Source organism: Microtus ochrogaster, chromosome 4 (assembly GCF_000317375.1).
Source record: "Microtus ochrogaster isolate Prairie Vole_2 chromosome 4, MicOch1.0, whole genome shotgun sequence".
Lineage (NCBI taxonomy): Eukaryota > Metazoa > Chordata > Mammalia > Rodentia > Cricetidae > Microtus > Microtus ochrogaster.
This window is the reverse complement of record NC_022011.1, coordinates 78,191,259-78,217,209: the sequence shown is the minus strand read 5'-3', so window position 1 is coordinate 78,217,209 and position 25,951 is coordinate 78,191,259. Positions and strand designations below refer to the sequence as shown.

The window sequence follows — 25,951 nt, the reverse complement described above, 5'->3', positions numbered from 1 at the left end:
CTTGATTAAAGGGGTGCAGTCCGTATGAATGTGTTAAAATAGCACAGTGTACCCAATTAATATGTACAACTATTACGTGTTAAAATTAGAACATAAAGTCTTCAAAATATTTGAATAATCAACTAAGATTAAAAGACATTTGAATCCCTCACTGCTAATGCAGCTAAATAATTTTCCCTTTAAAATTCCAAGAAATATTCAACGTAGTTTAGTTTTATCTTTTCTTCATAGCTAAGAATTTCACAAAGCTTACTTCTATGGAGAATGAAATTCATGAAGCCTTCTATGCCTAGTTTGTTCAGAGCATTTCCATCCTTATCCGTAATCATGGTCGTAGACTTGTGTGCTGAAATGATGTGCAGTATTTTGCATGGTGAGATCATTAATTCACTCTTGCATTTCTTACCTTCTCACCAGACATCTAATTTTAGCAGACTTTGCAGGCGGTTGGGAATACGATGGAACTAGGAAGCCAGTTTTCCTGTAGAACTTGCATTATTGAGAAGAAAGATTGGGAACAATAGCAACCAAAACAACATCTGCTGGTATGAACCACTCAAAAAAAAAAATACAGTGTCTTAGAAGACTAAGCTAGGTTTGGGGTTGCGCTCTCCTCCCCCTCTTTTCTTGGGTGACCTCCAAGCAATGAAGTGCCAGTTGAGATCTTGGTTTCTCTCATAACATGACTTTAGACCAGACACTAAATGATGGTTATCAGATGGAAAAATCTGAGGCTCACTGAAAGATCAAACTCCCATTGACTGTCACTAGTCCAAAAGCACAATTGAAAATATAATATGAACCTTTCTAAAGTTGGTAGACAAAAGAAGTGGTTTATATGTCTCATCTGATAAGCACTTTTTCGTGGTTTGCTTATTTGAACCAGGGCTCCTTGTACCTCCGTCCATGTTTTGCTTGGTGTTGGTAATGGGGATTAATCCAACATCTCTTGCACTCTTTATACAATCTTTTTCATGGCGCTTAAATTTTTAGAGTGATATAAAATCCTCAGTTGAAGCTTCTGGTGGTAGAAAGTCTTTAGTGACCACTGCCATTCATTTCCTACAATTTCGGTAACACCAGGAAGCTGGTGGAAGGTGGTGCCTGTTGAACTTCGTCTCTCCAACTCTGCAATGAAATTATTTGCCATACACTAGCACTATGTGATGCCCATGACAATCAGCCAAACAGTAGAGAAGCATTGGATGGTGTGAGACTTAAGAAAAAAACCATGCTGCTATTTGGTGGAAAAAAGTATCCTCAAAAGGGTCAACTGGGAGGAAGGAATGCATAGAGAAAACCGGGAATTGGAAGTAGAGATGCCTGGTAGATGCAGCAAGAAGGCAAGTGGCTGTACAAGTCTGGGGTAAAGGAAGGGGGTATAAGTATAATAGCCACTGGAGCAGAGGTAGCTTTTAAAGCTATGGATGAAATACAATTACTATGGTGAGGGTGTAGATAGAGAACAGAAAGCCAAGAGCTGAACCCTGCAACAACCCTGCATTTGCAAATCTAAGAAGAAAAGGAGCCAGCAATGAAAAAAGCTTTGCCAATCAACAGTGTGTGTCCGCCCGGCTGGGAAAGGCAAAGTCCGGGACAATGTTTCAAGTAGGGAATGCCCAGTGGTGCCAACAATCCTGTCAATGAGAATGAAGAAGTGCAGCAGTCATAAAAGCTAACACATTTTGAACCATCATCTGGTAAACATTATTTTGAAGGTGTATGAGAATTATTCTGTTTATTCCTGGCAGGACTCATACTTTGGAAGTTATTATTGTTGTCAAAATATTACACAAGATGAAACTGTAGAAGAGAAGATTCACAATGTATCCTCCGTATTCAGTCCAACTATTGAAGTTGGAGAAAACTGAAGGCTTAGAACTATTTCAGTAGTATACTGTGTGATGGTGTTATCTTGAGCATAAAGAAGAAAGTGAGAACCTATGTTTATATGCACCCGCATAAAGCTACGATGTCTAAATGTAGAGATTTTTAGGTGATTTGTGTTATTAAAATAGCATCATCAGTGATCTTTCAGGTGACCGTCTTTCCCACTGAATTATAAACACTCTAACCACACATCTGTGCTTTCAATTTACAATTTAGTTCCCAGGGATCAGACTCAGAAATCAATGAAAAAAGGTTTAGATAAAGATGTCTTTTCAAATAAGGTTTGGATATTAATGGCAAATTTCAAATATGTTCAGACGACACTCCAGATACAGAATCATTTTCTCATCTTTCATCCTCTTCCCTTTACTGACCCCCTATGGCCCCAGCTAAGACTCCTAGCAATAGTGGAGAGGATGCCAAAACTGGCCTTCCTCTGTCATCTGATTGGTCAATACCCCAACCATAATCATACAGCCTTCATCCAGCAACTGATGGAACCGGATGCAGGGAACTGCATATGACATCGTAATGAGGAAAACAGGTCCGGGCGGTGGGGAATCAAACCAATAGTTTATCAGAACTTTAAACAGAAATTGATAGTCCAAAAATAGAAGCCATTTGAGAACAAAATGCTTGCATTTCAAGGCCTTTAGTGAGAAGAGAAATGAAAAACACATGTAACCTCCTATTGCTAGCCATGGATACAGAGCAGTACGGAAAATCATATTGCAAGGAAACCTCTAGAGCCCAGTGTACTTTGAGGGTGAAGCACAGATGTGAAGTGAAGACACCCATCCCTGTTCTGAGGCAACAGCTGAGGTGACAGCCTTGAGCGACATCGATTGAAGTGGGAGGACGTGAGGTCAGCTTATTCTGAGGGAAAGAGAATCTTCAAGAGGCAGGTAAATATTTTATCACTACTTGGCTCACCTCACCGCACACTGCCTAGTTCAAAAGAACCTATCCTAAGAGATAGTCATTTTATATAGATTCTTGGCAGTCAGAGTTCTGAAAAACAATATTCTAATCTATCATTTAATCTTAAAATGAATATTTTCCCTCTTTGGTGTGACAGGAAAGCTCAAATAAAGGCCTCTTTCATCCAAATTCACATAGTACACACTTGTCCTGGTAGGGTCTTTGGGGTTTCACATCAATGGTGTGTGGAATAGAGGCATTAGCCACATACGGAGGCCAGGTAATTCAATGATTTGGTTGTCAGTTAAATTATTTCTTTTGATCAACAATGTCAGCAGGCTACTTTTGTGTTAGGATCTGGGGAATGAGACATCACTTATACACAAATGGACTACACAAACCTTGTGCGTCCTTCAAAAACTTGCAAAAAATGACAACAGATTTTAGTGTACTGGTATTGCAAGGTTACTTTATCTGTGTGCTTGTTAGTAACACAGAAGCAGATCTGAGATGGCATAGTCCATCAGTCCCTTCTTTTCTATCAGTGTAAGTTCACAATAACTGCTTAATGCATAGTAAAATTAGAACAACATAGGAAAAAGTGATATAATTTCAATTTATTAAAAATTTACTATAAATAAATAACTTTATGGTTACCCAAATGAATTATTTCCTGATGTGTATCTTTCCTGAATAGATGATTTTTCAGTTTTGTTACTTGATATTCACATGTAAATAATTTTAATAAGAACTTAATTCCATTAATAAAATGTAGATTAATTCTGTAATCACAGAAAAATCAGGTATCTGATGCCTAGTATTGATGGAAATATTCGGTTTGCAAAAGAACACTTCTTAGCTCCGATACTATACACATTGATCCATATAATTTAGAACACCTATCTTTATCCATCAAAGATCCATCATGGGTTACAATGAGTAACATGTCTTTCTCTCTCATTATCTCCGTCCCCCCCCTCATATACACTATATGAGTACATACATACTATGTAATATAATATACATAATATGTTATATAACATGGCTTTCAGTTTTTGTATAACGTTCTGAAAAACAGTATCAAATACTTTTGTTTGTTTTACTCTTGGTTTTATTTCCCCAATATACATTATACAACATATCTGTTATATGTATATATAACATTATACATATAACATACATATAATATATATAGAGAGAATTAAATTCCTCTGGAGATCTCATACCTTTATTGCTTGTGTCTTTTAAAATTTTACTTATTTTGATGCATATCTGTGCTTCACCTGTGTGTATGTCTGTGCATCTCATGTGTGGGGGTCCAAAGCTACAGACAGTTGTGAGCAACCATATGGTTGCTGGAAATCAGATTCCTGACCTCTGGAAGGGCAGTCAGTGCTTTTAACTACCGAGCCAAGTGCTCAGTCCTTATCATGTACATCTCAATGAGAAGTTTATGTTGGTGAAACTAATTAGCTTAGCATAGCGTCTTTCTTTGTGCCATAGACTGGTCAATGGTGCAAAAAAGTGTATGACTAAACAAAATGTCTTGGAACTGAATTATTTGACCAGGAAATCCAATGCCAGAAAAGTAATTTGTCTAAGTTTATACAGTGAATCGATGTCAAGGCTGCAATTGGAATCCTTTATTGGTGTTACTTGCTTTTTACTGTATTAATAGACTTTCAAATCTATAATAGACTCTGAAAACGATATCCAAGAAATACTCAAGAACTTCAAGTCAGATTGATCTTTTCTCTATCAGCTTAGAAAATACTACTCCATCCTTTCCCTTAATGAAAGAAAGAAAATAGACAATAAAATCAAAGAATGGCATAAATCCTATGTGATTTTCAAACTATTTGTGGGTTTTTTTTTAAATCTAAAAGACTGTTTAGATTCTGGGATTGCTGTTATTGGATCATGGGTACAGTTTTTCCACCCCGAGCCCCAATAATCATGCCAGTAAACCCCAGGGTATTTGTCTTCTTCTCTTTCCTTCCCTGTGACTTGTAAGATACTTGCAGATACAGTGAGACATGAAGAGGAGGTAAGGATCCTGTAAACTCAGTGTAAGCAGGGTGACTCAGTTTAAGGCCATAAAATGTCATTTAGTTAAACTGTCTTTCCATTTGTGAACACTGTTCCAATGTTGCTATATTTTAGCAAAACAATATGAAATATGCATCACACATGTATATTGCTATGAAACATATGATGTGATGATGACTCTCCAGGCAGAATTTTGAAGTTGATTGGACAAAATCCAATGGATCAGTACAGACATGAAGCCATCTCATCAATACTTGACTTGGGTGAATTTTTATTAATCCTACGAAGCGCTATAAAGTGGCCTGTACTTGATAAATACTTGTCAACAAGTCCACAGAGGAAGCAGCTTGCTTGATTCTGACTTCTGGCCTTGTTCACCACTGCTAATGTTATCCAGTCATCATCTAATTTACCTTAGTTATGGGTTCAGGGACTGTGGGAAGGGATTTCATAGAGAACTGTAGAGCGTATGAGTACAGTACACAGGCACACGATGCCGTAAGGGACCAAACATGATACTGGGCATCAGTATGGCAGTGGTGCTGGACAGTGGGTCATTAGTGACAGCAGGACCCTCATAGTGCTTTAATGTCTTAGAGACTAGCATAGTTGCCACACACAAAACTTGGAAGCAAGAAAACGATAACTTAATATGTGAGCATGAAGCCTAGAGACATAGCCAGTCATGACAGGACAAACAGCAACAAACTGGGATTGCATGGACAATAACAGCTTGACGGGTGACATCAACCAATGGAGTACATTGTGACACTGTGGAAGAACTACCACAGAACGCCTTTTAGAACTGACCTTAGCATTTACTTCCCTGACTCTAAACATTCTTGGCCTTGGTTTGCCTGTCCCCACCAGAGCAGGCCTGAGCAAGATTGGAGAGTTAACATCCTCTGGAGAGTCATAATCTCTTCAGCTACTGACAAAGTTGCTGTTAGCCTGCCCATTACTTCCTAGTTCTGATTAATTTATTCTTTAATCTCTTCAGGAAAAGAGCGCTTGGTGAGAGCAAGAAGAAGAAAAAGGCTAGAGAAATAGATGCTGCCTTCCTCTCTGAAACAACACTGTAACCTAGTTAGCTGAGAAAGAGACAGAAAAAAATTAAAGCTGTAACGGTGAGAGAGACAGATGAACCAAGTGTAAGTGTTTGTGAAAGTGGGTGTGTTTTATATATGGTGTGTGTGTGTGTGTGTTTTAGTGTGTGTGTCTGTGGAGTGTGTGAGTGTCTAGAATGGAATTACCTAGATACTTTTTCTACTCTGGTTCATGGAGAATCTGCAGCCCACAGTCTTATCATCAGCTCTTTGTACTTTGTATCCTGACTGACTTGAGTTTCTTTATGACTGATACACCATGGCCAGATGGCATTTTGTAGAAAGTTATTTCTTTCAGAGTATGTGCACTATCATATTTCAGGGTAGCTTCTACTTCAGAGAAACATTAATCATTTGGGGGTAAAAGGCTAATTATGATTAGCTCAAAGAATTTTGGATAATACTTTAATATCAGCACTAGAAATAAAACTGAAGCTACATATGAAACCGTACAAATTAATGTTAAAAAAAAACACAAAAAGTAAATTTCTTTTGTTTATTCCCCTAATTCTACTGGACTTTCAGGAAAAAAGAAATAAGCCAGGACTCATATTTTCTTGTTTATTATTCTAACCTTATAAAGGCAACTAGAACGGAAGGGAAAGAAATACACATAATGAGACTGTCCTGCATATTCCCTTGGTTTTTTTCTTTTATTTTCTCTATGTTTCTTAGACATCTCTGCATATCAATGCAGATGCACCATTCAAAAACTATTTATGTAAGAATTTTCAAATGCACAAGAAATCAAAAGCTTTGTATAATAAACCATCATAATACAATAATCTGGATGAAAATTACTAAAATTTTGCCTTAATTGCTTATTTTATTCCCATTTCCTCTCTCCCCTTCTTCCTCTCTCTCTTGCTGAGTCACTTCAAAGTAAACTGCAGGTGTCCCAGAATGACTGATTATTTTCAAGTACCTATATGTCTGTCCATCAGGATCCTCTATATCCCTTGTCATGCCTGATAAAATTAGCAATAATTTTTAAACACAAAATAATATCTACTGACTATTAAAACATCTCCAAGTATTTCTCAGTTGCTATCAATTGATTGCTCTGGAACTTCTATACATACCAGTTGTATTTTACCAATAAAACACAGTGTATTGAATTTGGGTACTGAGATTTTAAAAATCTCTCATAATCTAGAACAAGTTTCCTTTCATACTTAAAAAATTACATTGTCTTTATGAAGAAACATCATGTTATCATTTATTTTTAACTTTATCTCTGTCACCTGTTTTAAAGGGCTCACCACTGTTGCTCACATTGTATGACTCATAAAAACAGATGTTATGAAACCAATATCATTCAATTCTTAAGACAATACAGAGACATTAACAACACTGTTTTAGTGAGACATACAGATGAGAGAAGTTTATTCTCTGAGATCACATGCTGTCTGTATTTTTCTGCCTTACCTGAATCTCAGCCACTTCTTGTTAGCACTATAGATTTAAAGTTGTAAAGTAAACTGATTTTAAATGTGAAAAATAAAGTCCCAGAAATAGCCATTAAGTGATATGCCTACTTATGCAATTACTTAGTATATAATTTCTACACATGAAAAGCACTTAATGATCCAAGATCACCAAGAAGTCACAGGTAGGCATCATATCTTTAATAGTATTTATACATGATGGTCTGCAGGACAACTTTAGGTCCATGACAATTTTCATTTTCATAGTTATCCACTTTTATGTATCGTTCTTAGGAAAGGTGAATAATGCAACATAACTTTTGATATTATTCTTTATTATAACACTTAATGAAAATATAGATGAATTCATTTAAAAACAATTTAAAGAAAAGGACTACATTATAATGACATACACTATAAATAGGGAAAGAAGTAAAAAAAATCAGGAGGATGAAAGGGAAAGATTCTCCATAGGAGCTGTCTTATGGTTAACTCATACTAACATAACTCACGCAGGAAACAAACTGTACAGATTCACAGATTTACAGTTATAATAAGAGTATAACATAGTATAAATTCATGAATTCAGGGTGTGAAATAAGAAGCATGGCACTCTCATCTATGTGATGAGTAAGTTATCTGCCCAAAGGCAGACCTTGAAATTAAAACAAGGAAAGTTATTTAAAAGATTCCAAGGTTTAATAACTTTAGGCAAGTAGATGAAGTTCATCTGTTTTCAGAACAGTGCTGGACTTGACACTCATGGGACCTGTACAATGAAGTCCTGCCATCCAAACTCTCATATGACTTAAACTTTACAAGATGACCAATCCACTCTCCTGGTTGATTAGTTCTGCGCACATTCAATACTGAGAAAATCACATCTGACCAGATAATCTGCCTTTTATAGAATTAGTGGCTTTGTTTGCTCCAAGCGCTTATCTCATGGATATAGAATGTAACTCAGTGATGCTGTTTCCAGTTCACGTCTAATTCATGGTATCCTTCAAATAATGGAAGTATTGGCTGTGAGACACTTTGCAAAGGTCATCCATGTGCCCTACACTCTACTGCATTGGAAAAAATGAGTAGGGATAGTAAATAAACATATCATGTTCCTGGGGCTTTCACTTAGTCGGGCTATGAATTAAATCATGGGATAAGCATGAAACTGTCATTGGGTAGAGAAGGCCACAAACGAGAGAACACCTGGAAAACAGAGCCAGCCTCCAGTGAGGGAATTTTTATAAATTTGGTACAAAATCTCAAATGCCAGTTGTGAAATGCTATAGTCTGACAGCATAAAGTTGGGCACAAGAACCTGTGTCCTGAGCTCTTGATCAGGGCTGACCTTTGATCAACCAGTCATGTCCTTATTTGCTCGGCAACTAAAATTACACAGTGACTCGCTAACTTCCCAGAAGAGCCCATGGGTCAATCATGAATGACCTTTGCATGATGGGAACTGAATCCCAGGAAACTGGACACAAAGGAACTCACTGTAACAAAAGGAATACTTCTCCCAAAAGAAGACAACCAAACATGAGGGGGAGGCATGTTGTCTTCCACTGCAGTTTGAGCTCTATTGCCTTCCTTCAGTATATCCAGGAGCTAATCTTTCTATTCCAGTGTGTAGTGCTATTTCCTTTGTATTTTAGTAAATAAAGCTTGCCTGAAGGTCAGTGCAAAGCAGTCAGACTAGTCAGCCATACAGGTCAGGCTGTGACTGCACACACCTTTAATCCTAGCAGCCACACTAGTTTGCCACAGAAGTTGGGCGGTAGTGGTGCACACCTTTAATCCCAGCCATAAAGAGGAATATAAGGCAAGATGAGACAGTAACTAGCTCTTTTTTCAGATGAAGGTTTCAAAGAGGTAAGAGCTCTTAGTGGATTGGCTGATTTTGCTTTTCTGATCTTCAGGTAGAACCCCAATATCTGCCTCTGCGTTTTTGTTATTTGTGCTATACTGGTCCACAAAGTGAGCTGATTTACAGCCTGAGACTCTTGTCACAGATACCATAGTGACTGAATTAAGAGACCACAACAACATGTTGTGATAACTGTCTTCTTATTTGTCTTGAAGAGAAAGTGTACAGGTTGTATTCTGTGATCCACCAAGGTCCTTAAGACCTTGAACATAGTGTTTCCTGCTTTCTGACCCTTCCTCTTTAGCATGCTTATGTGTGCTAATGTTACAGAATAAGGAATAAGGGCTCCAAGAGTCTCCACAGTGATTAAAAGTAAATAACTTAACTATTATCATCTCACAGAATACACTTTGTAAAGAGACACAAGTGTTAATTCTTACCATGTACGTTCACTTGTCTTAACATCCCTCACTAATCTGCTTATTAGCAGTCATAGAAAGAAGAAAGGGACAATTGTGTTTTCCCCGCACATGTCCTTGCTCTTTGGTCCCTGAATAAGAGAAAGTATTAGGAACCGAAAAGAACTGTTTGTTCTCGTCAAACACATTTCTAATAAGTATTTCCTATGTGGCAACATTTTCAGGCCAATCTAATAATATTGCTCAAAAGATGTTATCCTACCTTGACATTCTTGCTGTGCAAGGAGAGTAAACCCTGACTTCTACATAGCGGTTGTGTTATGATATCGGCAGATGGAGCAGGTGGGTAAACATATTGACACATTGGTACTGTTGACCGCAAAGGTTCTTCTGGGATGAAGGGGAGGAACAAAGTTCACGGGGAAATACCAGGGGAGGTCCACAGAGGGCTTAGTTTAAAACAAGAGCAACTGTTTTGAGACTATTATTTATTATTTAATTAAAATAAAATATCACGATACGACTAAGATCCACTGTTATTACAACAACAAAAGACAGAAAAAGTTACAGTACTTACAAACGTCTTTTTTATTCTCGTCTTGGCCAACTTTCTGCTGCCTTTCCAAACCTATCTTTCCTTTACCCCAACCCCAAAGTGAAATTTTAGTTACACTTGAGCTGAAAATCGTTTCCTTCAAAATGAAATTGTTTTGGATTTTCCCACAAATATTACCATGGTTTCAATTATTAAATACCGGCAGCGAAAACACATACACATGCACAGACCGACAGACAGACACACAGATGTACACAGATGTGTGCGCATGCGCACGCACACACAGACAGACAGACAGACATGCCAAACAGACAGAGATGCACACAGATACAGACACATACCCACAAACATATTCAGGCCCAGATGCCCGGATGTTGTCTGTTATCCAGCATGGTGTCTTATTTCCATGACCTCTTTTTAAGCAGAGGTCAAGTAGAAGCACAACTATAACCATGCTCACTGTCTTCCTAGTGTACCTTTGTCACGTGCTCAAGGTCATTTTTAAGTCCATGGGCAAGCGTGACGAAATGTAAATGATAGTCAGAAAGAAGACTCAGTGTCTGCAGATTACAAAGAAGAAAATTAATTGCAGACAAACTGATGAGCTATAGTTTGGAATACAACACGTCTTGGGTTTAACTACAACACTGGCCTAACAGTTTCTTTTGACAAGGAAAATGCTTTGTTAGTGAATTTCGTCTAAACGCAAAATACAAATCAGTGTGAAGTTTGCTTTGATTTAGTGTTTAGTACCATAGTCTTCCTCAGGTGTTTACCTGTTTTATGTCTTCATTTTACCTTTTCAATAGCCATGCCACATGAGAACCATTATGCCTTTTACTGCAGTAAGCACTGATTGGTTAGGGGAACCACTTCAGCCATCCGGCGTAAAGTGATTCTAAAGCTGATGTAAAAAGGCCCAAACCATGAACCATATAGGTCATAGGAAGCAAGGCCAGACTAGACTGACTCAAAGGTCAGCCACACACTCTCGCTTCTATGGCATTTTGTGGCCTTTGGTGTATCGGACCAGTCTGCACTTAAAAGAGCTTTGAAGTACGTGACTCGGGGGTTAAAGTATTTGAAAGGAGAAGCTAGAAAGGTTCATATATTTCTATTTTACTTGTACTTTTAATCTGAATAGCTATAAAAGCCTTTCTGAAATCCAGGGTACCTTTGTGACAAGTTACTTGTGGAAAATAAAATAAAATCTATACCCTTCAAGATGCACCTGTGAAATTTATTCCCAATTAGATGCAGCCCTCTGTTTTTTAGAGGGTGAAATTTGGGCCAGAGAACTTCACGCTGATATAAAGTAACTAGCTGGTTGATCCGTTGGGATTAAAAAACTTTTGGTAGCCAGTCATTAATTAAAAACAAAATGGTGAATTATAGGTTATTTTCTAATAATAAATATTAGATATTTCTCACGAATAGTCTTTATATAATGCAAATAATACACCAAAGCAAATAAAGTGTTTAAAAAAGAACAAATTAGAAGAAAGAGGGATATACCTCTAAACCTATTCCAGCATGGTGAAACGCAGAATCAGCCTCAGTGAGATTGCGCAGCAGTATTTTATGCAGGATATAAACTTGGGTTTGGGAGTGAGACAGGCATAGAGACAAAGTCTACTTTCTGATTTCTAGATGACCTTGGGCAAGGAATGCGTGCACTTATTTACACAACTAAAACAATCCTGACTATTCCAAGAAGTGGCTTTGGATGCCGGATGATGTCACATAACTGTCCTGAGGTGGCATGTAAAATAATTAAATTGTTTTGACTTTCCTTTTAATAATTATGTCTATGAGTGTCAGGTTGCAGTTTTCAGTGATGTACTATGCTGTCTTAAGTTCCTTGAAAGACTTTCATGGGGCATTTTAAAGCCATTGGATGGATCAGGACTTGCCTTTGCTACACTTCAACGTAAATGTCAACAGAGAGGAGAGACTTTTCAGGACTCAAAGAAGGACTGGGGAAATGGTTTAATGGGTAAAACCCTTTCTGTGCAAGCAAGGAAACCCAAGCCCATCTCCCCCTAGAACTCATGTAAAGCAGGGTGCAGCAGTCTATGTCTGTAGTCCCTCTCTTCCTACTACTCTATGGAAGGTGTTGAGGCAGGAGAACCCTAGGAAGATTGGGTCCCAGTGAGTCTGGTGCATGCAGCATGGAACAATAAGAAGAGCTTGTTTTTAAATAAGTGGAAAATGAAGAGAGATGTGTGAGGTTGTTGTCTGTCTTCTGTGCATACACTGTCACATGCGCTTGCCTAAACTCTAAACACACACACACACACACGCACACACACACACACACACACACAGATACACACATGCACAGATACACGTACACCCTTTGGAAAGCCTGGGAGAATGACTTTTGGTAAGGGTATATCTCTCCCAATCCATCTCCTTCTATTTTATCCTTTTTGGGTCTCATTGTCCTGAAAGACAGGGAGGTCACAGTAGGTCCTAAAAATTTGTTGAAGACATTTTTTTGTTGTTGTTTAGCTTAACAAATTTAGCTTGTCTAGTAGGCCCATAAGAACTTATTTCAGATGACTCTTCCCCTTGCATACTTTCTAAAAAAAGAGTCTACTTTGCTTCGCTGGTAGACTGAGAGCAGCGAAAAGTCATTACCATTATTTAAATACTGCTGCGTATTATTATACTTACTTACCTTCATGCTTTATCTTCCCTAAATGTTATTAGTTAATAAAGCACATCCCTCATGCCCATTGAACCTTTCCTGCTAGAAAGTGCTCCTGGATGGAATTGGGTGATGTGTCGACAATGAATTAGCCTTACTTTTGCTAACATTTTCTGAATCAAAGATGATTTCAGTTATAAGATGCAACATCTTTTCTGAATCGTCAATCAAGTATATGAATGCATATATTTTGCAACCAATAAAAGATGAAAAAGTCATAACCTAAATGGTGACTCATAGCAGGATGTTTTAGCCAGCAAGTTTGGAAGCTCCAAACAAAATGACTTAAACATTAATAATTTTAATTTGCAGATAACATTTTTTCACCTCTGGGTTTGGTCAAATCAGTGATTCAGAATCATTAGTATCTTTGTCATTTAACACACTTTTTGGGGGCAATGGCTTTTGTCCCCATCCTTTCACAGAAGTAGCTCTAAGCCATGTCCACATCTCCAGGTCACAGTGGCTCTCCTTATTCCACACTGAAAGACGTAGATTTTTCATATGTCTGTTTACCAGTGGACAATCTTTCTTAACTTACCCCAGAAGACTAGTCTTCATGCTTCCTTGGCCAGAGTTGGTCTGCATCACTTTTCCAAGTCAATCCTGGGTAGAAGAGAAAAAAAACATTTTGTTGGATATAGTGGTTCAAATTTCAAACCACTGGGGTGGGTACAAGGTGTCTTTCCTAGAACATAGGCATTGGAGGAAAACATCTCCACAACACTGAGATGCTGTGAACATCAATTTCAGGATGTAAACACCACCTATGCTCTATGTTCATTTACTTCCATTTCTGCTTATACCCAATCTTTTCTGGTCAGTTCTGGGCAAATTCAATGTAAATGTTTGGCCTTCATGTCTTTACTATTCAGTCTTTGTAACTAAAATATTCTTATATTTAATTTGAAATTTTTACTTTTTGTATCTTCATGATTAGCAACCAAAACATTCATCAATTGCTACTTTCTTTTTGGAGACCTCTCAGATCAAGGGATGGAATATTAATTGAATTGATTAAAAAATAAAAAAAGATGGGTACTTCATAGTTGTCACATCTGTGGCTGTCGTTAACTATTTTTTATTAATATACTAAACCTTCCATTCTGGAGAGAAAAGAAATTTTTAGCATGGTGATGGGAGGAAAATTTCCTGCATAAAGTTGCTAGATTATGGGGCAAATCCTTGTTAGCACAAGCTGGCTAATAACAGTATTATAAGTCAAGGAAGAAGATATGCCCAGCAGCGACTGATATAGTAGTGATTAAGAGCCATTAATCTTGACATTAGATATATGTCAAATGAATAAATGAATCAAAACTGCACTAATAAAGTAATGCCAACCATAGTCTAAATGAAATGGTCAGTGTCAACATCATGCTGTAAAGATGTAAATGGTCATATTTATAAACGAATTAAATGGATAAGTTATAAGCATATCTTAGTCTCTCATAATGTAAGAGTTATATGCACTGAACCTTTGCAGGTGCTCTGGAAATGTGAAATTCCAACTGAAGATGTAAGTAAAGGACCCAAGGAAACTTTCCCAAGTCTCCTTAAATTTGCCTCTCTGTCTATCTCTACTCTAAGCCAGATCCTGATACAGATTGCCTTCATCTTCATATTAGCTACTGAGTCTTCAGGGGCCTCTGGCTTTCTCTCTTTTTCTCTGTATTATAGCAAGGTGACACTTTAATATATGTATGTAATTCTCAATATTCTCTGCTATTATGCCTTAGAAAATTACCCTAAGGTATGAAGAACTAGAAGGTATTTATTCAATTCTGAGAGGGGAAATACAGAAATGTCCCTGAGAGCCCTTGGTCACAATGTTTTCATCCACTAATCAATGTCGTAGATTAAACAACTAATAACTTTGCTTAGAGGTAACCTTATTTAATATATGATTAGTTTGCATGGCTAAGACACGGCAATGCACAGCTTGGTACCAAATATTTTCTCAGTAAGTCTTTTCATTTCCTATTACATTCATGAACATCAGACAGCCTTCCAACAGAGGGCCATTTGAAAAAGAACATTTAATAAAATTAATAAATCAAAATGTTTGAAAATGTGGCACTGCTTAGATCAGGAAACACTGAAACCAGAGCACCAAAGAAGTAACACATAGTGTCACCTTGTCCCATATCAACTGGTTAAACAAGCATCAAGGTAACCACAAAAGTGCCACAAGAATTGACTTGGGGGTTATGAATAAATACCTTGCAAGTAAGTATAGAATCTTCAAGTACAGAAGAACACGGTGGTCCTGGTTAAAATCAGGAACAATTTCTCATTTTTCCACCGTAAATTGTACAATCCTAACTCCTTCCCACATCACCGAGACTCTGCAGAGTACCTCTCCAGTCTAGATGTTAGTCTTGCTCTAGACGTTGCCTCTTGCAAATGGTGCTTTAGCCACATAGATTTTAATCTACTTTGAGGATATGCCAGGTTGTCACTATCTGCAGATACTCATGCTCATTTTTTTAATATATATTTTAACCCCCATAATGAATATTTTAGTCTCTGTCTTTTGTGAGTTGATTAAAAAATCTCATTTTGGAAGGAGTAGGAGGAGAGACACTGAGTATTCTCTCTATTGTTATGGTTTGTATCTGAAATGTGTTCCACAGTCTCCTGGGGCTGAGCATTTAATCTTCAGCCAGTGGCATTGTTCTGAGTGGTTTTGAAGATTGCAGCAAGTGAGGTTTTGCAGGAAGAAGTGGATAATTGGACTGGGGACCACTTAAGAGCTCTAACATGTCCCTAGTTCTTGTTCAGTCTTTCTCTGTTTCAGAATCCACAAAGATGTATGTGTGCATGTGTTATTTGCTCCTGTTGCCCTAACCACAAACCATGATGTCCTTCTTGACATCATGTGCTGTATGCTCTCAAATCCTGATTCCAAATAAGTTCTTTCTTCCTTAAATTGTTTCTTTTTGGTCTTATTATTTCTATATTAATTTAATGCATTTTAATTAAAATAGAGTTATATCACTTGCTCCCCTCCAAGCCCTTCCTGATACACTACCACAAGCCCCCACCATGTCCCATGTCCCTCCTTCTTTCACGTTGACAGACTACTTCTATCTAATTATTGTTATGAACATGTCTGTATTACAAATACATGTAAATACAATATGCTGAGTCCATTTTTATGGGTGGTGTGTATATCGTTTCAAGGCTGAGCACTCATAAGAATAAGAGGAATAAGAGGGCTCACTCCTGTGAGAGACTAATTCTCTTTCTTTAAGTATTTTATTACAGTGACAGGAAAAACAGCAAATGAGCTCTCTCTCTCTCTCTCTCTCTCTCTCTCTCTCTCTCTCTCTCTCTCTCTCTCTCTCTTTCTCTTGCACCACACTTTGTTCTTATCCCTTTATGCAGTAAGAATTTGGTTTTCCTCCAATTTGGGGAAGGATCCTCATTGATAACTGAATTTACCAGCTCCTTGAGTTGGGACATCCCAGCCCTTAAAACTCCAGGAGACAAACAGCTGCTGGGTAAACCTAACCAGAAAGGCAAACAAATGACCAAAGAAAAATCAACTGGCTTCCCCTCAGAGTACATCTTTATTTCAGACATGATTTCTCACGCAACCGAGCTAAAACAGGCCACCCTGCTGACATCTCTCAGAACGCTATTTTCCTATCATTAAAACTGATTAATAGCCAGGAATATTTTATTTTAATTTTTTAAAAAATATCTATCATTGTCAGTGTATACTCCAAACTTGTGCAGTCCCGGGGGGTGGGGGGGAGTATTCCTTTTTGATCACCAGTGCGCATTTACACTCTGCTTTGTGCCTGGCAGCTGCAGTCTCTGGAGTATATTAAGTACCCAGAAGGCATGAATGAGTGAACGATTTAAAGGATTAAACATAAAAACTTTTCACAACAGATAACTGATACAAAAAGCTCACTTAAGACAAAGCATTCATCAATCCTTTACAAAGCCTAGGTGAATAAAGTGGTGACAGTTGTCTCCAAGATGTAGTATAGCACAAGTACTGTGGGCATCAGGCTTCTGCCACACAGGTATCAGTGTGGAGTACCTGTTTGTCATGACTAGTAAATATCACCATCACCACCAATCGTAGCTGAGGTTCGGATTTTCTGAGAGAATGTGATAGAATTTACTTGATTTCACATCCAAAAGTTTTATAACATGGCATGCAAACTCAGTCATGGAACACTTTTCTAGATGCTACAGTAGACAGTGACAGTGATGTATAATACAATAATATCACACTGTAACTGTAGACGTAAGTCACAAGCGATGCCACAGCAGTTTGGAATTATAATTAATAGGGTAGTATTTATTTAAAGGGGAAAAAAACTTACAGATCACCGTCAGCCCTCTGTACGACCAGGAAGGGAGTCTAGCCGCCAGCCGAGCAGGAAGTGAAGAGAGCGAGAGAAGGAAGTGGCCGCTTTTTTAAAGGGAGAGAGACCACACCCCAATGGGCGGGTATCTCAGCGGCTATAGGCTGGAGGAGCGGAAGGACCTCCCGCAACATGTAACCCTCTGGGAAGCAATGATATTCCTATATGTTGGAAGCAGCGCACAAAATTGTGCCAGAAAATATGGAAGGTATCTCTCTTTGTAATCACAGAAACTTCAAACTGCAAATTACTTCTTAATTTGTTCTCTCCATCAATCAGGATAATTTCCCCCCTTTCAGTGACAATTCTAAGGGCTGGGGAGAATACAGCACAATGCTCATGCAGGTTTATGTCCTTGTAAATACCTTTTGGATACACAAGTTTTCTTTCGAAAGCAGCTATTATGACCAGGCACTCCACTGTTGTTGAATGAATAGGAGAGCTGGTCCCTGGCCTCATGCACTTAGTATCGAGTGCCCTGTAGTGTGAGGTGATTATACATGATTACACATAATTACACATAATTATCTAATTGCAAATTGTGATATGCACTAGAAAGTAAGACAAAAGTGCTAGCAGTGAGGGCGGGGCAGGGAAAACCAAACACATTTCTGTTTAGAGCTATACTTGTAAGTATTGTCAGAGTCAGGTTGAATTTAAAGCCACAGGAGAGTGTTCATTCGGAATAAGCACACTTAGAAGAGAATAGAAGCAAAACAAAAACTTCTCACTTATACTCCAGAGAATCGTTGCTAGGCACCTACAAGTTGTTACAGCATTCAACATTACCTTGTTCTAAAACTTCACGAATGTATACAACACATAAAGAAGGAAGAAGAAACCAGCCTGCCCATTTCAATAAAATGCATCGCATCCCTGTTTCTACTGAAATACCTTTGCCAAAAAGTAATAAGTAGTGAGGATTTTTTTAATATCTTCAGGAAGCTTGGATTGTTAGCATGTCATGATGCCTCTGGGCTTTGAGATTTTTTGTCTGTGTTAAGTGATGTACAGATTGAAATATTTTCCAATTGGTCAACAGGCCTGGAATTTAGACTGCCTATGTCGTTTACTTTGGGGACATCTGCCTAAAGATCATAGCTGGAAAGGGAACACTCAGGGTTTTTTAAAGCATGAAGGAACTTCTATTAGTAAAATCTAGGACAATTTGAATGTCAAAATAATAATTAAAGAGCATTTTTGAGAGTAAACAAATATCTAAGAATACCCATCATAAAAATTAACAAATCAACAGGGCACAATGAAATCCATCTGTTACAGAAGGATGCCAATTAGTACATGGGTGGGATGCAGATAGGCAAACCATCGGTAACCATCTATTAATGACTTAGGCAAAAGTAGTGGGGACAGTCCCTGAGGAGCAGAATACTAATACTGTGTTAAAGTATTTCCCATTAAGATTCGTAAAAAATAGATAGCAGCAGAAATTTAGTAACACACATTCTGAATCAAACCAACTATCAAACCTTCAGAGGTACCAATGACCAACCTTCAAAATGGTTAACTAAGAAACCCATATGGGTTATGCTCAGCATATTGAAGAATCAACCAGCCCTTGGAATTCTCCTGTATTTGTTTTTTAAAAAGAAATATGGAAAATGGAGAATGGTTACATATTTAAAAGCTATTAATATGGTGATTCAACCAATAGTCTCTCTATAATTTGGAATTCCTTTGCCATTCCCTATTGCCTAAAGAATGACGTCTTCTAGTTATTGATTTAAAAAATTGTTTCTTCACCATACCTTTATATGAAAAATTGAGAGAAAAATTTGCCTTCACAGTGCCTACTTATAAAAATTTTCAGTCTACTAAAAGATAGCAATGGAGGGTCCTCCTAAAGGTAATATTAAATAGCTCACCCTGTGCCAATATTTTATATGTCAGCCATTGGAAATAACCTGTAAACAATTTCCTGAATCCAAAGTTTATCATTACATGGATGACATTTTGCTATCTCTATTTCTTCACATATAATAACTGTCTTTTTTATATGAATTTCTTGATGTTTGTCAATAATCTCACACTTTCCATTCCAAGAGTTGTGATGTTGTGATGGGAGCTGGACCATCAAGCACAGGGCTTTTTAAAGAATCTTGATTTCCAAGATTCCGTAAACGGTTATTCTTTATGAAATATATATATATATATATATATATGGAAACACATATAAAACATACTTTTCTCTATATAATGAAGATATTATTAGATAATGACACAATCTAATAATATAAAATAATTTTTACATCCCAAGTGGGATAAAATATTTAAATCTAGTCTTCGATATCAGATGAAAATGGGAGCTAGAATAGATAGTGCAAGTAAGGTAAGGGATTATTAATTATTAATATTTAAGCTTTCCCCCATGTTTTACGGATATGACTTGCCATTGCTACTAAAATTAATGTTATTCTTTTTTGTTGTTGTTGTTTTTGTTTTTGAGGCAGGGTTTACTCTGTCTCTTTGGTGTCTGTTCTGGAACCAGCTCATATAGACCAGGCTGGCCTCGAACTCACAGAGATCCGCCTACTTCTGCCTCCTGATTGCTAGGATTAAAGGCATGTGCCACCGCCACCTGGCTAATATGTTATTCTTTACTATGAATAGATTGAAAACATTTCCATTGTAAAACTTATGCATTAGCTTTATGAAATATCTGTGAAATTATATCTGTGAAAGTATTAAATACTTTTCAAAAGGAAAGGAAAAGATACCAGATCTGAAAGAAAGGACTTTAAGACACAAAGACATCTTGGCTACCTAATCTATGCAAAGCAACTGTAGAACACAGATCGAATATTTTCATACAAATTATAACAGGATTTTCAAAGACCTGATTAGCCTGCATTATAGAATTTTATGCTAATTTTATCATGCAAAAGCATAGCAATTGAGCTGTACTCAGAAGCACGTTTCACCACTAGAAAAAAAAATGAAAATAATAGAAAAGGCCTAATAACATCTGCTAAAACCATTTGACTCTTGGTCTCAGGCAAAAGCTTTTAAAAGGTTAATGTCACATTTACTGCAAACATATGGCTGCAGGGGAGAAAATATTGGATTTTTTTAGGCCCACTATTCATGCATTAACCATCTAGTGATAAAAGCCACACACTAGATCATTCAAAGGAACTGGCAATTTTCTTAACTGCCCTTTAACAGGAGGAGATGGATCTCCATAGGACTGTGCAATGAGGTAAATTCATTCTTGTTCACCCACCAATGATGGCCAGCATCCTAAAAAGACACACTGTTAATGATACATGTGAAGGCATTTGATGAGCTGTCTCCCAGGAATGTTGGGAACTAATGGGATTTATCAACAGACCACTTGTTTTCTTTATCACATTACACAATCTGTTACATGTTCTTTCTCATCGCAAGAGTATGCCCCTCACTTCTCTGCTTGGGCCCTACAGGCAGCCCATTTCTTAACTTCATCTTCTGGGCAATGTGTAGACATATTATCCATAATCCATATATCTGCATTTCTAGAAACCAGGTATCTTACCTGATATTTGAAAAAATGATTTTTTTTGCCTTTTCAACACTTTTGTAAGTGAAATTCAATCATAAAACTTAAATGTGGACAGAAAGTGAATTCTAAAAAAAATGATGATTGGATCCAGGTAATCTCCAGAAAGCCAGGAAGACCTATACTTAATAGACATAAAACATCTTATTATAAAGGGCTGAGTTAATTAAAGTCAAACCTGCTTTGAGAAAGTATGCCTATGCCTATGATTACGATATAGGTAAATAATGGGAAACAAATAGCAAATAAACCTTGGTTCATACATTATGAACCAAGTTGAAATGGCCTCCTATGGGCAGAAAGCTAAAGTCCTGAGTCTCATAGGAAGTCTCCACGCCATCAGTCACCCATATCCATTTGTTTTAACTTGCAACAGATAAAAGCCAGGGTGGTTAATCCATCTTCCTTTTGTCTCAGGTACCAGGCGATCATAACATTAACAGCTTATATATTTTGGTACACCTTATTTAATTTGCATGGGCAGTTAGACATATCAGCATGTTGGAAGGCCTTCTTTTCATAATTTTGTCTATGGGAACACTGTTGCATAAATCGTCTGCACTAGAGGTAGCCATGGGTGAAATGGCCTTTCTTATTAAATGTCACAAGATTTAATGTCACAGTATAATTGGGATGGAAGGATAATTGCACCAGGCTCAACATGCCTTTTTCTGCTAACACATTATTAATCCACAGGAGTGTTAAAATATGTTCAATAAAGGCACCATTCACATGGAAATTGTTGGCACTTGCTAAAAATTACGCTATTTCATTTCTCGGCCTTGAGAATTTCACAGCACGTGTGATTTTCAAATGAAATTAGAGTAGAAATCCATACTGAAAAAAAATTCCACATTTTTCTCAAAGTATGTTTGTAAAGGATTGAAAATGTTCTATGCCTGAGGCACCAATGCATTCTCGTATTGTACCAGTAAAGTCACAGTTCATGAAAGCACTGCCAATTCCGATCAGTGTCTCAGCTTGGCTACTGTTTCTCCTCTACAAAGGCATACACACAGACACACAGACATAGACACAGACACAGACTCACACACACACACACACACACACACACACAGAGAGAGAGAGAGAGAGAGAGAGAGAGAGAGAGAGAGAGACACACACACACATAGAGATACACACTTCCTGGACGTTCTTGCTATGTTTACTAGCAGTAAAGGAAACAAATAACAAAGTTAAAGCAATCTTACAGTATTTTAGACAGGCTTATTTAACACTATCAGTGCTTCAAACTCACCAATAATTAATTAGCTAACATCTAATTTACTTCATTGATGTGCCCATTCCCAAACATCTAAGAATTCATACACACACATTTTATGAGGTCACCACCTCCTGGATCCACTGTAGGACAACTTCTCCATGTACATGCCTTCATGTGTAATATGCCACTCCACACACCTGCGACTACAGGAGAACGCTATTCACTTTCAGGAGATGGCGGATCAAGATCCTACACCTTTAAAACTCAAATGCATAATTTACAATATTTTTATAGCAATATTTTCCTACAATGAGTTCTACCAACTGTGTAACTGTCACTTCCAGCCTTCCCACTTGTTCTTACAACAGAATTTAGTTCTTCAAATAGTTGAGGTTTCGCCCAATCCCTTTACAAGATAACAAAATCACAACAGTGTTTTTTTTAATGTTTCTTAATAAGTGAACTAAAACTTCTAACAGCTCCAATTTTGTTATATCTCTCCTAAGATATAGTTATATGCTTGATCTATTTGGTGGAATAATAAAGTTGAAGAGATATCCATTCAACCAGCTGTTTATTAAGGAAAAAAAACTATGTTTAATGAGATGTTACTTTATTAGACAGCTTTCCGAGCTTTTTAAGGACAAAATTTGAAATGGAGTATTAGAGAAAATTCTAATGAAGGATTTTATGGGAACAATGTTCCATAGGCTTTAAGGTGTTAGATGTCTATGCAAATTTTAAAGTACAACTTGTATGGATTTAATTTAGTTATAATAATAGTAATTTTCAGTTCAGCTAGGCACCTTCCCTATAGATTTCTTTCAATTAAGAATATTTGATCAGGCCAGAAGTCGACATGATTGAAAAACTTGGAGCAAATGATCTACCTTAACCTTGCTCAGTAACTTTACAAAAGACAACTCAACATAGCCAACTGTGGAGAAACACTAGAAGAGGCAAAGACATAGGGCAGAAAGTTTGTGCATCTGAACAAGCCAGGATTAGGCTAAGTTCCCCGGTTACATTTGTTGGCTGGGAACCACTCACAGCCATATCCTATATCTAACAAATGCACATGTGACTGTCTTCCCTATCCTATTCTAAGGACTTATCAGGAATATGGAAAGGATCACAGCTCCATCTAATTTGGTTTTATCTCTAAAATTCAATACCTTTGAGTTTTAAGCTTTAAAACATAAAAATTGAGGTTACGGGTTTAAGGTTTACATAAGGTACCATGGGTAGAGAAACTGCAGTGTGGTGGGCAGTTGGAGTGGGTCAAATAACATGGTTTTTCCTATTTCTCTCAGCAACAGTAGAGTCTACTTCTAGTTACCTTACCGTGAATCTTGTTCTCCCCTACCCCATGCCTTAATTAAAAGAATATGGCAGAAATATGACCATATGTCACCAAATATCATCCAGTATCACTGGACCTGAAGAGATCTGCAGCTGTCATGCTGGGAATGCTCCTGTTTTGATCCCAATCGTCACCCCCATAAGAAATACCATATTCAAATTTCTGGAAAATCCAGAAGCATTATCCCAGTGGCCAGGAAGCAGTCAATACCTCTCCAGGGATGTGAGGGAATCATATTGGATACACATGGCCAACCAAAGCTCCAGGGAACCGAAGTCTTAAACATCACTATTTGGGAAAGCAGAATCATTCAGCGACATTTACAACCAATTCATAGACACAGTCAAGTTATTAGTTTCACGTTCCGAATCTATTGAGTTTGGGGTATTCACTAAAAAGCAGTAGATAAGAAAAGCAACGCCGATGAGTAGAGCAATTGCTGTTCCCTTAGTGATAGGTGAAAGGAAAGTACATTGTTGCCCCAATTTTTCCTTTTAAGCTTTAGAAAGGTGCGTATGTCCTGTACCCTCACTAAGTGCCAAAGTACTGGGGAGAAAAGTAAGTGGAAAAGAAGTTGAAGACATGTAGAATGGCACATACTGTCTATCCTTTGTAATCTTCACTGTACTCAACCAGCCTCTTCTCCGACTGGTGAGTCACCACATGAACAGAAGCATCGTGATTGAGACTAGGTCTGCTCTCTCTAAAACAATATCCAAGCTATGAATGAGGTAGCTCTCAAGGGCTTTTCCACTCTCTCTGCCTCTGAATTTGCCAGATTTCACTGCTTCTCCCCCTGGCACTCTTTATACCTCTCATTGTGGTCAACACATACCATGCATCAAACACGATCATTTGCCACAATTTCCTAACCTTTATTGGTTTTCTGTATCTTTTGGATGGTATGCATTTTAACCTGCTTCCATTTTCCTTCCAAACCCTTGGGCTTGACTGGCTATTCCCATAAACCATGACATTTCATAGACACCTTTTAGACAACCTTTTGGGTTCTTTCTGTTTTTTAATCTAAATTACTGTTGCTATGTGAAAGTGGCGCTAGAAGTAGTATTATTTTGATTTTGGGTAAGCACATGAAACTTTTCCACAGGGTAAATGACTGAAGATTGCAGTAATCTACAAAACAAAATGGTTAGGTGATTCTATGCAAATTTCTTCACAGAGATGATAGCAACAAAATAAAAATTGCATATTCAATAACTAATCATCCCCATTGCTCATGATATTTAGCTAAGCTTTTGAATACTGTGAAATTTTATCTTCTGGAGGAGAGCAATTCCTTGTCATGTTCAGTGTGTACAATAGATTATTTTAACAAAGGAGGAGCCAAGCAATTATCACAGTACACTTGGCACCAGCACTTTAAAGTTTCTCTGCCTCTGGAAGCTTCCTTTTCTCTAAGGAAGTTTCAATCACTTTAGGATTAGAGTACTAACTATGCATTTTCAACTAATGATGACCATGACTTAAAATTAATGAAGATACGGCATAAAAATGCTTGGTTCAAGAATTTTTCTCATAGACATAGTAGTTATTTCTTTTTTGAACAGTTTTGTTTTAGAAAAGTTTCTGATTTTGTAGTTTGATTGTGATAATTCAATTAAGAATAGACATTTTGATGTAGTCAACATTATAGTAACTTGGTTCTTCTGGAATTTGATTTTAGGTTGGGAAGGGTCTTATATGGTAACCTAGGCTGGTCTGAAACTCTTTAGAAGCCCAGAGAGGGTTTGAACTTGAGACACAAATAGTTCTAACTGCTGGTCATTATCCTGGTATTAATATTTAGATGGACAGATTGTAAAGACCACAGGTGTAAAGAAAAGTAGCTGCCTAAAAAAGGCAGCCACATCTTTACATCACTGCAGTAATGTTACAAGGATCTTAAGGAACTATGTTTTATAGAGTTCTCTTAAGAACCTCTTCATGGAGGCCAGGATTGTAAGATTTTCCCTTATCTCTGAAAAAACTGAGAACCAAAAAATTATCTGCTTTTCCTAATATTATTCCTTCCATGAGGAGACAATCTAAGATATGATTAATAAAAATGAGCTAGTATTTTGTATCTTCTGACAGTGGGGTTTCTAACCTTCTTGGGGGGTATCATTCTTAACATATATCTAAATTGAAACCATATGAAGGATAAGCAGAGGTGAGGAAAGACCACCCCCAAAAGAAAGACAGGGAAGTGCACATCTGTTCAATGCTAATAAATAACTGGAATTGCTTATCCTAATAGCAAATACGTTCATTAAACATTTCTTCATTAAATTTGGATGCCATATGAATTGAAAACTATACTCGTGTATAGCTCTTATTTCTTGTCATGAGGACCAAGGAGACCTCTAGTAGAATATGTAAAATAATATTAGTTTATTTATTATTCCAGTTAGTGAGTAATGCTGTGAACCAGCTCTCATGATATTGTGCACCACAAATAGATTAAATCT

At 37.3% G+C, this 25,951-nt stretch overlaps 1 protein-coding gene across 6 annotated transcripts in view; it reads right to left on the bottom strand.

The window, feature by feature from the left end:
- B3galt1 (beta-1,3-galactosyltransferase 1) overlaps positions 1-25,951 on the bottom strand; it is a 524,949-nt gene that overhangs the window by 221,319 nt on the left and 277,679 nt on the right. For all 6 annotated transcript variants that reach the window (XM_026778237.1, XM_026778226.1, XM_026778230.1 and 3 more), the window contains one exon: positions 13,493-13,557. The gene's annotated coding sequence lies outside the window, so the exon portion shown is untranslated. The remainder of the gene's footprint in view (positions 1-13,492; positions 13,558-25,951) is intronic.